The sequence below is a fragment of the Chrysochloris asiatica genome, unplaced genomic scaffold, assembly GCF_000296735.1.
Source record: "Chrysochloris asiatica unplaced genomic scaffold, ChrAsi1.0 scaffold00239, whole genome shotgun sequence".
NCBI lineage: Eukaryota > Metazoa > Chordata > Mammalia > Afrosoricida > Chrysochloridae > Chrysochloris > Chrysochloris asiatica.
This window is the reverse complement of record NW_006408757.1, coordinates 2,904,293-2,916,125: the sequence shown is the minus strand read 5'-3', so window position 1 is coordinate 2,916,125 and position 11,833 is coordinate 2,904,293. Positions and strand designations below refer to the sequence as shown.

Genomic DNA, 11,833 nt, shown 5'->3' with positions numbered 1-11,833 from the left:
AAAAAAAAAAAAAAAAAGTTTTTCCCACATTAAAAGGGAAAAAATAATTCTTTGCTGGGTACTGGGGTGTAGAGGGTGGGGTTAGAGGAGGCAGGGAAAGGGGAGCACAGGTTAGGAAATAGATACAGGTTAGTTTGGGTGCTTGGGGGTGCAATACACTAGAAGGGGGAGAAGAATGGAAGAACAAAGCAGATGTGAGAACAGTTAGGCAGGTTTACATTGGCTAAATGGGACAGAGGTAAATAATGATGCATGCACAACCTTGGAACAACAGGGCTCTGGGATACAGGGATTGCGGCATGGTTTGAATGAGTAAAAGAGGGGAGACAGTGTTAAGATGCTAGGCCAACTCTTGATCTTGATTTCCTTTGCCTACTATTGTAAAATAGACACTTGAAGGGCAGAGAAAGGAATAGTCAGAAACATCACATAGAAAGCTTGTAAGTCTGTCTTTAGCCTATAACTGATTGGAATATCTAAAATGGTGCTAGAACTTGCCCAGTCAGTGAAGGGGTCTTCCTGTGGAGCCTTTGTATTGCATAAGGCCATTGGTGGAATCCTGATCCTCATCCAGAACCTTCTGAGGTAGGAAATTTCCACTGAAAGGACAAGCAGACAAACCTGGATTGGCTAGAAGATACTTCCTGAAAGAAAGACCAGCAAGAACAATCAAAAAGAGTAATGGCAGCCAATTGACTACTACAAGAACAAGCAAGTCATTCTCCTGGGAGCCATCAATGAAAGTGGTCAGGTCTCCTCAGGGCAAGCCCCCTTCCAAGACTAAAACTCAAGGGGGATACATGAGCAGGCATGTGGTCTTGCTACTGACCACGTTGGTCACTGATAAGGAAAAGTGGGAGAAAAACAGCAATGAAATTGTGAGCTAATCCGACCACATTCAATAGACTCCTGTCAACCTGGGCTGAGCCCTAGTTGGCCAGCAACATGGCTAGACCTGGGTACTCCTGGGTACATGGATAAGGACATGGCCACAGAGGACTAGAGCAGAAGGTGAAGCGTCTGACTGATGTGAAGTGATGGGAGATGCACAAGAACACCCATATTTGCAGATAGTACCCATTTGACCTGGCTTCAATGGCTAGAGGAATAAAGAAAGGGGAAAAAAAGGGTAATCTGCTACAACTTGATCAATTTGACCTATACTTGTGGATGTAGTAACTCAAAGAAGGGAACAAATCATTACAGCAAGGATCATTCCCAGCCCCTCGGTACACAGGGTTGACAAGGATGGGCAACTTATACATTGGCTACCCAAAATGGGGGGGCTACAAAGGCAAGAAGTGACTGGCTTTCAAACTTTCAATAGGGGACTAGTTCCAGAGGGTTTGGGGTAAGGTAGACTCTCCACTGAGTGGTTTCCAACCAGTCTGGACAGGGCTGATGAAAGGAGATGGGTATAAGACACTTGTAGTTCAATAGTGAATGATTGCTACAGGTCTGGCTGCTTGTGTTGGAAATGCAATGATAGACATTTTTTTAACAAAAAGATGGGAATGGTAGATTTTTCAGTCCAGGAGCAGAGGTCCCTGGGACTTTCAAGGGAGAGGAGTGGAGTGCGGGACCCTGTCCAGAGAAGCAGCAATGCCAGAGATGGAGGTAGAGATAATGACATGGAATGGTGGAGTGGCTGGGAACTCTGGACTCTGGGAAGGAGAGGGTCTGTGTGTTGATGGACAGGGGGCAGGCTTGTGGGGTGTACCATTTTGTTGTTTGATGATGCATGCAGGGAATTGTATTCATTGCAGTGAAGCAAAGTAGGATAGGATGAATGTGGGGCTGGTGTTCTTCCATGTAGACTATCACATAATTCACAATTTAAAATATATATATATAGTATTGGAGACAATGCAAAATCTTCAAACAGAAATCCAGAAGATGAATACTAAAATATCAGGAATGGACAATAAACTGAAAGTGCAAAGGAGTAGAACTGAATTGATGGAAGACAGAATCAGTGAACTAAAGATACATTTCTCAGTACTAGAAAGATAGAATAATCAGAGGAAAGAATGAAAAAAATCTAAAGAAAACCTGAGCTTCATGTGGGACAACATGAAAAGGATTATTTCGAATTTCAGAAAAGGAAGAGACAAAGAAAACCACAGAAAGATAGTCACAAAGCAGTTGGTAGAAAATTTCCCTGAATCATGAAAGATGAGAAGTATTCAAGAAACTGCGAGAACCCCAAACAGGATAGACATCAAAAGAAAATTGCCATTACATATGATAAACAAACTCTTCAAAATCAAAGATATAGAAAGAATCCAGAAAGCAGCTTGGAAACGACAAAAATGACACCTACAAAGGAAAATCAATAAGATTAAGTTTTGATTTCTCAACAGAAACAATGCAGGCAAGAAGGCAATAGGGAAACATGTTAAAAACTATGAAAAAGAAAACTGCCAAGCACGAATCATATACCTAGCAAAAATACCCCTCAAATATGACAGCAAAATTAGAACGTTTCTAGAGAAAATGATATTAAAGGAATTTGTAAAAACCAAGTTGACTTTATAAAGAGTGCTAAAGGGAGTCTTTTGGACTGAAAACCAACAACAGAAGACATGACAGCACCACCCCGGATCAATCCAGATGTAGAAGTATTCACAGTAAAAGAAATCTACAAGACTGAAGATTGGTAATCAGAGATATCAATCTATAATGAAAACAACTACAGAGCAAAAAGAAGGTAAATGTATAGTTGCAGAATACCAAATGGCGAAGTCAAGTAGATCAATATAACAAAATCCAGCAAGGACATTACAGAAAACATAATTATAGACCAATATCTCTCATGAACATAGATGCAAAAAATTCTCAATAAAATCTTAGTCAATAGACTACAACAGCATATCAAAAGAAAAAAATTTCATAGCCAAGTGGATTCACACCAGGGATGCAATATTAGATAAATAATCAGCATAATCCACCATATAAATAAAAAAGGAAAAGAACCACATGATCATATTGATTCATGCAGAAAAGGCATTTGACATCCATTCTTGATAAAAAAAAAAAAAAAAAACCACACTCGACGAAGTAGGAATTGAAGGGAAATTCCTCAACATAATTAAGAGCGTTTATACAAAACCAACTGCCAACATTATTCTCAATGGAGAGAAACTGAAAAGCAATCCCTCTGAGAACAGGAACCAGACAAGGATGGCCTTTATCACCACTCCCATTCAATATTGTGTTGGAAGGCTTAGACAAAGCTATAAGGCAAAAAAGATTAGCAAAGAAAAAATAAAACTCTATATTTAAAGCTAATATGATACTATACATTAAAATCCCAAAGATTAAGCAAGAAAATTATTGGAACTCATTGGAAGATCCAGCAAATTGGCAAGGTACAAGATCAACATATAAAAATCAGTTGAAGACAGCTTCTCATCATGGTGGACCCTAGAGATAAGGCACTTCAGGACTACCACAAGAAGCTGCTGGGGCACAAGGAGATCAAAGGCCGTCTCAAGGACTTAAGGGAGCAATTAAAAGAACTTACCAAGCAGTATGAAAAGTTTGAAAATGATCTGAAGGCCCTACAAAGTGTTGGACAGATTGAGGGTTAAGTGCTTAAGCAATTAACTGAAGAAAAATTCATTATTTTAAAGCTTCAAATGAACCAAGATTGGTTGTGGGTTGTCATCGACAGCTTGACAAAGGAAGCTGAAGCTTACTATCATAAAATACTTGCCTAGAGAAGTGGATACATCGGTTTACAACATGTCTCATGAGGGCCCTGGGAATGTTTCTTATTCTGAAATAAGAAAAGTTGTTGTTAAGTGCCGTCGAGTCGGTTCTGACCCATAGCAATCCTGCACAGGGTTTCCTAGGAGCTACTGGTGAGTTTGAACCACCGAGCTTGAAGTTCAAACGGCTTAGCAGTCTGGCACATTAACTCACAGCGCCACACCAGGACTCCAAAATAAAAAATAAGATCTGGGAATTGAGAGGTACTTCTAGGTACAAACCCAGAATTATTCCAGTGTGTAGGAATAATACCTCCAAAAGGCTGTTTGTTATATGGACCACCAGGTACAGGGAAAACACTCTCCGCAGAAGCTGTTGCTAGCCAGCTGGCCTGCAATTTCTTAAAGGTTGTGTCTAGTTCTATTGTAGATAAGTACATTGGTGAAAGTGCTCATTTGATCAGAGAAATGTTTAATTATGCCAGGGATCATCAACAATGCATCATTTTTACGGATGAAATAGATGCTACTGGTGGTTGTCATTTTTCTGAAGGTACTTCAGCTGATAGATTCAGAGAACCTTAATGGAGTTACTGAATCAAATGGATGGGTTTGATACTCTGCATAGAGTTAAAATGATCGTGGCTACAAACAGACAAGATGCACTGGATCCTGCTTTGCTTCGACCAGGAAGATTAGATAGAAAATACATATTGATTTACCAAATGAGCAAGCAAGATTAGACATATTGAAAATCCATGCAGGTCCTAATACAAACCATGGTGAAATAGATTATGAAGCACTTGTAAAGCTTTCAGATGGCTTTAACGGAGGAGACCTGAGAAATGTTTGCACTGAAGCAGGTATGTTTGCAATTCAAACTGATCATGATTTTGTAGTACAGGAAGACTTCATGAAAGCACTCAGAGGAGAAAGTGGCTGATTCGAAGAAGCAAGAGTCTAAATTGGACTACAAACCTGTGCAATTTACTGGAAGGTTCTTTTTCTTTTTTTTTTACAGTTGAGGAAATGTGCTTTTTTTTTTTCCAGTTTTAAGGTTTTTTTTGAGAATTGTGTGGGTTTACATGCAGAACATCAGTTTTACATTCATCCTATCGTATTTCGTTTCATTGCAATGATTACAATACCCTCCATGCATCATCAAATAACTAAAGGGTACACCCCACAGGCCCGCCACCCCGGCCATAAGCACACAGCCCCTCTCCCTCCCTGAGTCCAGTGTCCCCAGCCTCTCCATCTGTCCATGTCATCGTCTCTGTCTCCATAACTGGCATCACTGCCTCTCTGGGTAGGGTCCTGCTCTCTGTTATTCTCACTTGATGGTCCCAGGGACCTCTGATACTTGGCTGCAAAGTCAATCGAACAGCTTACTTGTTCTTGTAGTAATCAATCATACTGCCATTATTGTTTCTGATTTTTCCTGCAGGTCTTTCTTCACGAAGTATCTTCTGTTCTTCTAGCCTCTCCAGGCCGGTCTACTCTTCCTTTCCAGTGGAAATTTCCCACCTCAGACATTTCTAGATGGGATTCTGGTTTCCAACACTGGTCTTATGCAATGCAAAAGCTCCACAGGAAGTCTCTTTCACTGGGCAATTTCTAGCCCCCTTTAAGGTATTCCAATTAGTTATAGGCTGAAGACAGATTTACAAGCTTTCTATTGTGATGTTTCTGGCTATTCCTTTCTACCCCCCTCAAGTATCTGTTTCACAATGGTAGGCAAGGGAAGCCAAGATTCAAAAGACAGCCAAGCATCTTAATATTCCATTTACCCTTTCAAACCACACCTCAATCCCTGTATCCCAAAGCCCTGTTGTTCCAAGGTTTTGCATGCATCATCATTTACCTCTGTCCCACTTAGCCCACGAGAACCTGCCTAACTGTTCTCCCATCTGCCTTGTTCTTCCATTCCCCTCCCACTTCTTGTGTATTGCCCACTCCCCCATCCCCTACCCCCAAGTTTTCCTGTCTATTCCCTACACTGTGCTCTATCTTCCCCTCCCTCCCTCCCCTCATCTCATCCCATACATCCCGGTGATCAGCAATTATATATATAGGTGTGTTTTTTCCCCCTTTCGGGTGGGTTCTTTTTCTTAGTATTTTACAATAATGGTCCTATGTAGTATTTCTCCTTTTGTGACTGACTAATTTCACTCGGCATAATGTTCTCAAAGTTCAACTATGTTATGTGGTGGCTTGCAGCTTCCTTATTGTTTTTCAAGGTAGCATAGTATTCCATTGTGTGAATGAACCACAGTTTGTTTACGCATTCTGCAATAGATGGGCATTTAAGCTGTCTCCATTTTTTTGCTATTGTAAATAGTGCTACTATGAACATTGGTGTGCTTATATCTACTCATGTTATGGCTCGTATTTCTTGTGGGTAAATGCCAAGTAGAGGAATTGCTGGATCATAAGGTACTTCTATTTCCAACCTTCTGAGGAAATAGAAAATGAGCCAACTACTCTGGAAAGCACAGTGGTTGGAGAATTTTGCAATCCCACCAACAATGTAGAAGGGTCCCAGTCTCTGTGCATCCTCGCCAGCATTTATTGTCCTCTACTTTTTTCATCTTTGCTGTTATTGCTGGTGTGAGATGATATCTCATTATTTTGATTTGCATCTCTCTGGTGGCTAGTGATCATGACCATTTCTTCCTGTTTCTTGGCAGCCTGGATCTCCCATTTGGTGAAGTGTCTGTTCATGCCCTGTACCCACTTTTTTTTTTTTTAAGTGTTTTATTGTGAATTATGTTTCATTTTCATGGTTACAATCCCCTCCATGTATCATCAACCAAACAAAGGGTATATCCTACAAGCCTGCCCTCCACCGACCCCAACCCCCACCCCACCCCCACCCCCGTGGTCGTCAGCACACAGCCCCTCTTCCTCTCTGGGTCTAAAGTCCCCAGCTGTTCCATCTCTCCACGTCATCGTCTCTGCCTCCATCTTAGGCATCACTGCTTCTCTGGGTAGGGTCCCGCTCTCCGCTCTTCTCCCTTCACGGTCCCAGGGACCTCTGCTTCTAGACTGCGAAGTTAATCACTCCCCTCCTTGCTACAAAACATCTACCTTTACATTTACAACCCTCACAATCAGTCCTGGTAACAATTATTCACTATTGTATCACAAGAGACCTATCCGCATTTCCTTTCATCAGTCCTATCTAGACAGAGTGGATACTACTCAGCGGAGATTGTACATTGCTCCACACCCTCTGGATCTAGGTTCCCTCTTGAAAGCTTGTAAGCCAGTCACTTCTTGCCTTTGTAGCCCCCTCCCCCACTTTGGGTAGCCAATGTCCAAGTTGACCATCCCTGTCTACTACTCTGTGTATCCTTGCTGTAAAGATTTGTTCCCTCTTTTGAGCTATACTGTATCCATAGGTGTAGGTCAAGTTCATCAAATTGTATCAGATTACTCTTTATTTCCTCTTCTTTCTTCTTCTATTTGAAGTCTGATCATCGTGTCATTGAAGCCAGGTCAAGTGGGTATTATCTGAAAGTGTGGGTGTTCCTGTCCATATGCCCTCTCTTCTTATAGGTTAGATGCTTCACTCTCCACTCTAGTCCTCTGTGGCTATGTCACTGAATCTGGATCCAAGATCAAGAGTCCCCAGATCTTGCCACCCTGCTGGCCAACCAGGTCTTCACCCTGTGGAACGTTTTAAGGCTTAGCTTTCAACTTCAGTGCTGTTTTTCCCTCACTTCCCCTTATCGGTGACAATTGTGGTCACCAATCAGAGTGTGTATTCCCATTGAATCTTAGTCTTGAAAGGGGGTTTACTCTGTGAGGCTGTACTCAGTTTTTAATTGGGCTGTTTGTCTTTTTCTTGTAGAGGTGTTGTAGTTTCCTATATATTTTAGAAAGGAGTCCCTTATCTGATGTGTCGTTGCAAAAGATTTTTTCCCATTCTGTGGGTTCCCTTTTTATTCTTTTGGTAAAATATTTGAAGTACATACGTTTTTAATTTTTAATATGTCCCAGTTATCTATTTTGTCTACTTTTATTTGTGTAATTTTCAAAATGTTTGGTTTTCTGTGTATGCCCTGAATGATAGCCCTCACATTTGTCCCTATTTTTCCATTGATAATCTTCATAATTTTGGGATTTACATGCTGAGTTCGTTTTTGTATAGGGTGTGAGGTAAAGGTTTTGTTTCAATCTTTTGCATATTGTCTACCAGGTCTGCCAGCACCATCTGTTAAGCAGACGATCTCCTCCCCTTGCAATATACCTAGGCACTTTGTCGTAAATCAGTTGGCTGTATGTGGATGGATTAATTTCTGGATTCTTGATTCTGTTCCATTGATCAATATATCTTTCATTGTACCAGTACCAGGATGTTTTGACCACTGTAGCCATGTAGTAAATTTTGAAATCGGGGACTGACAGGCTTCCAACCTGGTTCTTCTTAATGAGTGCTTTGTTTATCCTGGGTCTCTTTCCTTTCCATATAAAGTTTGTAATTCTCTTTTCCCTCCTTTGAAGAATAGTGTTGGAATCTGGATTGGGATTGTATTATATGTGATTATTGTATTTTGTATTGTATATTGTATTGTATATGTGTAAGGAGCTCTGGTAGCGTAGTGGTTATGAATCGGGCTGTGAACCGCAAGGTCAGCAGTTCAAAATTACCAACGGTTCCACGGGAGAAAGATGAGACGTTCTGCTCCTGTAAAGATTTACAGCCTCGGAAACCCTGTGCAGGGTCGCTATGAGTTGGAACTGACTCCACGGCACTTAACAACAACAACATATTGCTTTGGGCAGTATTGACATTTTCACAATGTTGAGTCTTTCTATACAGGAGCATGGTATATTCTTCCATTTTTTAAGTCTCTTTTCATTTTGTAGTACTGTTTTGTAGTTTTCTTTGTATATAGGTCCTTTCTTTCTCTGGTTATGTTTATTCCTAAATATTTCATCCTTTGGGTGGCTATTGAAAATTGTATTGCTTGCCTAATGTCCTTATCAGTGCTGTCGTTGTTACTATACAGGAATCCAACTGATTTTTGTATGTTGATCTTATATCCTGCTACTTTGCTGAATCTTCCAATGATGTCTAGTAGCTTTTGTACTGAGTCTTTGGGGTTTTCTATGTATAGGATCATATCATCTGCAAATAGAGAGAGTTTTATTTCCTCTTTGCCAATTTGGATGCCTTTATTTTCTCTGGCTTGCCGTATATCTCTGGTTGAGACTTCCAAAACAATATTGAATAGGAGTGGTGACAAAGGGCTTGTCTGGCTTATGTTCTCAGGGGGAAGGTTTTCAGTTTCTCTCCATTGAGAGTGTTGTAGGCTGTTGGTTTTGTATATATGCTCTTGATTATATTGAGAAATTTCCCTTCACTTACTACTTTGTTGAGTGATTTTCTCAGGAATTGATGTGGGATTTTGTCAAATTCCTTTTCTGCATCAATCAATATCATCATGTGGTTCTTTTCCTTTTTCTTATTTATGTGGTAGATTACATTGATTGTTTTTCTAACATTGAACCATCCTTACACCCCTGATGTGAGTCCCACTTCATCATGATGGGTTTTGTTGTTGTTGTTGTTGTTGTTTGATGTGCTTCTGGATTCTGTTGGCTAGGATTTTATTGAGAAATGTTGCATCTATGTTCATGAGGGATATTGGTCCATAATTTTGTTTCTTAGTGATGATGTGCTTCCCTGGTTTTGTTATGAGGGTTATGCTTGCTTCATAAAAAGTGCTATAAAGTTTTCCATCCTCTTCTATATTCTGGAATAATTTGAGTAGAATTGGTGACAACTCTTCCCTGAACTCACTCGTGAAGCCATCTATGCCTGGACTTCTTTTGGTTAGGAGTTTTTTTGATGACCTGATCAATTTCTTCTTTTGTTATGGGTCTGATCAAGTTTTCTACTTCACTCTGTGTAAGTTTAGGTAGGTTGTGTTTCTCTAAAAATTTACCCATCTCTCTAAGTTTTCGAATTTGTTGGAGTACAACTTTTCATAGTATTCTATTATTATCCTTTTGATTTTGTTTGGTTCTGGTGTGGCATCGCCCATGTGGTTTCTCATGTGAGTTATCTGTGTCTTCTCTTTTTTTAGTTTTGCCAATGGTTTGTCAATTTTATTAATCCTTTCAAAGAACCAGCTTTTTGTCCTGTTGGTTCTTTCTATAGTTTTTCTGTTTTCCATCTCATTTATTTCTTTTCTTTTGGTGACTGTATGTTGCCTCTCTTGGTCTGTTTCTAATTCCTGGAGATGCTGTGTTAATGTGTTAATTCTAGTTCTTTCCTCTTTTTGGATCTGTACCTTTATCAAAATAAATTGTCCTCTCAGCACCACTTTTGCTGGGTCCTAAAGAGCTCTGGTAGCGTAGTGGTTACGAATCGGGCTGCGAACCTCAAGGTCAGCAGTTCGAAACTACCAGCTGCTCCGCGGGAGAAAGATGAGGCTTTCTACTCCCGTAAAGATTTACAGCCTCAGAAACCCTGTACAGGGTCGCTATGAGTCGGAATCAACTCCACGGCACATAACAACAACAACAAAGATTTTGGTAGGTTGTGTTTTCATTCTCATTTGTTTCCTGGAAATTTGTGAATTCACATTTAATTTCCTCTACTTCCCAGTGCTTTTCAGCAGGGTGTTACTCAGTTTCCATGTATTCAACTTTACTTTCTTGCTTTTCTTATTGTTAATATCTAGTTTTATAACATTGTGGTCTGAAAAGATCCTTTGTAGAATTTTGATGTTTGTAAATTTATGGAGGCTTGCTTTGTGACTTAACTCATGATCAATTCTGGAGAATGTTCCATGTGCACTGGAGAAGAATGCATATTATGCTGTTGTTGGGTTGAAAGCTCTGTACACATCTATGAGTTCAAGTTGCTTGACTGTGTTGTTTAGTTCCTCTGTAACTTTGTCGAGTTTCTTTCTGGTTGTTCTCTTCCTTTTCGAAAGTGGCGTATTAAAATCTCCCACTATAGTTGTAGATTCATCTAATCCTTTCTTCAATTCTAGTAAGGGTTGCTTCATGTATCTTGGTGCTCTTTCATTGGGAGTGTATATATTTATAATGGTTATGTTGTCTTGTTCAATTGATCCTTTGATCATGAGATAGTGTCCTTCTTTATCTCTTATGCTGGGTTTTTTTCTTAAAGTTTACTTTATCAGAGATTAGTATTACCACTCCTGGTTGTTTATTGTTGCAGTTAGCTTGGTATTTTTTTCCCCACCCTTTAAGTTTTAGTCTGTTTATGTCTTTGTGTGTAAGGTGTGTCTCTTGCAGGCAACGTATTGAAGGTTCTTATTTTCTTATCCATTCTGCAACTCTCTGTCTCTTCACTGGTGTATTCAATCCATTGACATTCAATGTAATTATCGATAGGTATGAATTAACTGCTGCCATTATGTTAATTTTTTGGTAGTGCTGTTCATTCCTTTGTTCTGCATGCCTTCTTGTGCTAAGTTTGTGTTTTTTTGTGCTATTTCTTATCAGTTGCTTCTTAGTTTTCATGTTTGCTTGTTCTGCTTGGAAATTCATTTCCATGGTAAGTTGTGAAGTTTGAACTTTCTATGGGGTTATTTTATAGTCTATTAACTTTTCCCTCCATTTAAGACAATGTATTGTATGCTGTAACCTACCTGGCCTCCTCACCACCTGGATCTATGTTCTACATTTTTCCTTTCTTTGACATTGTTCTTATGTTGATCTTCAGTTGACCTCCCTGCTCCTTTGAATTCGTTGTTGTAATTTTATTCTGTTCTGGACTCTGCTATCTTTCATCTGAGTTTCAGGTGGTATTGCCACACTTGTCAATCTTTGGTTGTTGTCTGTTCTTGTTGGTTTTCATTCCAAAGAATTCCCTTTAGGAAGTTTTGAAGAGCTGGATTGGCTTTGACAAAATCTCTTAGCTTCTGTTTATCCAGGAATGTTTTGATTGCACCATTGTATTTGATTGACAGTTTTGCTGGAAAGACTATTCTTGTTTGGCAGGTTTTTTTCTTTTAGGATTTTGTATATATCTTCCCATTGCCTTCTTTTTTTTTTTAATTTAAGGTTTTTATTGTGGATTGAGTGAAAGTTTACAGGGCACATCAACAATTTCACATTCAACAATTCATATA

The 11,833-nt window shown here is 39.6% G+C and overlaps 1 pseudogene; it reads left to right on the top strand.

The window, feature by feature from the left end:
* The first annotated feature begins 3,407 nt into the window (after nucleotides 1–3,407).
* The window catches only part of LOC102835147, a 19,251-nt pseudogene continuing 10,825 nt past the window's right edge, over nucleotides 3,408–11,833 (top strand).